This window comes from Cariama cristata, unplaced genomic scaffold, assembly GCF_000690535.1.
Source record: "Cariama cristata isolate BGI_N322 unplaced genomic scaffold, ASM69053v1 scaffold25477, whole genome shotgun sequence".
Taxonomy (NCBI): Eukaryota; Metazoa; Chordata; class Aves; order Cariamiformes; family Cariamidae; genus Cariama; species Cariama cristata.
Window position 1 is genome coordinate 5,052 of NW_009627468.1, and position 464 is coordinate 5,515.

Here is a 464-nt window from a genome sequence, read left to right on the forward strand (position 1 = left end):
ACCCCCACGGGGACTATTCCGGGGGGAAAATGCCCCCAATTCACTCAGCCCTCCTCCCTGCTCATGAATTACCCACGTGGCTGTGATGAGCGAGCTCACGACCCACGGTAGTTTAAACGTGATGTATGGAGTACGCCCTGCCTGCAGCAGGCGGGGGGTTGTCCTCCCAGCCCAAACCAGGCAGGAGAAACTTTCTCGGTGAGAATTCACGCCGGCAGCGCAGGAGCAAAGCCCCTTGCCTGCAGGCAGGCAGCGCAGTCGGAGGAAATGCCGTTGTGCAAAGGTGTGAGAGCAAACAGAGAAGATGCAAACCCTCGTAGGTGTCCGCTCCTCCTGTTATGCGTCTCTTAAATCGCCCGCGTTTACTATCGGAGAGGAAAAGGAACGGTAATGACTTGAGTAATTCCCAGCGAATCCCCTAAAATTACAGGTGAGCAGTGCATCTGCCCATCACACCCAGCTCC